Below are 988 nucleotides of genomic sequence, written 5' to 3'. Positions count from 1 at the left end.
AGATCCCTTATTACCAGTCCAGCAAATCAGCTGCCTGATAGATTATCACATAAAGATGTTACTTAAATAGAGCTATAAATATGTGGACCCTAATGATATCATAAATAAATAAATAAAATAGTTGAGCCACACACTCCAAACTTTCAGATAAACACTTGTAATGTAGTAGGCCAATCTTTGCAAATCATTTTGTTGTTTGGGAATAAAGTGATAATAGCTACAACAGATCCCATTAACTGTGCCCTGACTCCTTCTAATTTATTATCATTGCATCAGGAATAAGGAGTTGATTTTAATATTTTCTAGTTTAGCCACAGAAAAGAGATCTGTACAAAAATACATTTTTGTTATTACTTATTTCGTTCTCTGATGCTAAACATCATTTGTCACAGTTTTAGGGGGAGGGTTGTATAAAACTAGTTGATTTCAAAGCAACTTGGGATACACACATAGAATTAGCAGTAGAAATATACCATCAATGATTTTCCATCCAACATTCAGAGGTCATAACAGGGTTGAGAATTGTCCAGCTTGTATGTAAATGGTTTCCTCTGGTTTGAGTCAACACATAATGAAATATTCTCCAAAATTCAACTCACTGCCATCAAGTTGAGTCGGACTGATAGTGGTCATAAAGACAGAGTAGAACTTCCCTAGTGGTTTTCCAAGACTGTAATTCTTAATTTTTTTAACCATCAAATTAAAGATTTAAACATATTTATTTAGTTTATTGCTGAAATACAACTTAATCATTTTAAGCTTCTTATCACTTACTTTAAACTCAGCTCTTACTGATTCTTTTTTGACCCAAAGCAACCCCATAGAAGCTACTTACCAGGGTTTCGGAAATTGGAAAACTCAATAGGAACACAAAGGCTTCATTTTTCACAGAGCATCTGGTGGATTAGAACTGCTAACCTCATGGTTCAGCAGACCAATTTATAGTTCAGTATTCCACCCAGGGTCTTTGCTTGAGCCTTGGTCAATT

Source organism: Echinops telfairi, unplaced genomic scaffold (genome assembly GCF_000313985.2).
Source record: "Echinops telfairi isolate 266 unplaced genomic scaffold, ASM31398v2 ScPeMD7_5592;HRSCAF=6446, whole genome shotgun sequence".
NCBI classification, from domain to species: Eukaryota; Metazoa; Chordata; class Mammalia; order Afrosoricida; family Tenrecidae; genus Echinops; species Echinops telfairi.
The sequence above is the reverse complement of the archived record's forward strand: the minus strand, read 5'-3'. Positions refer to the sequence as shown.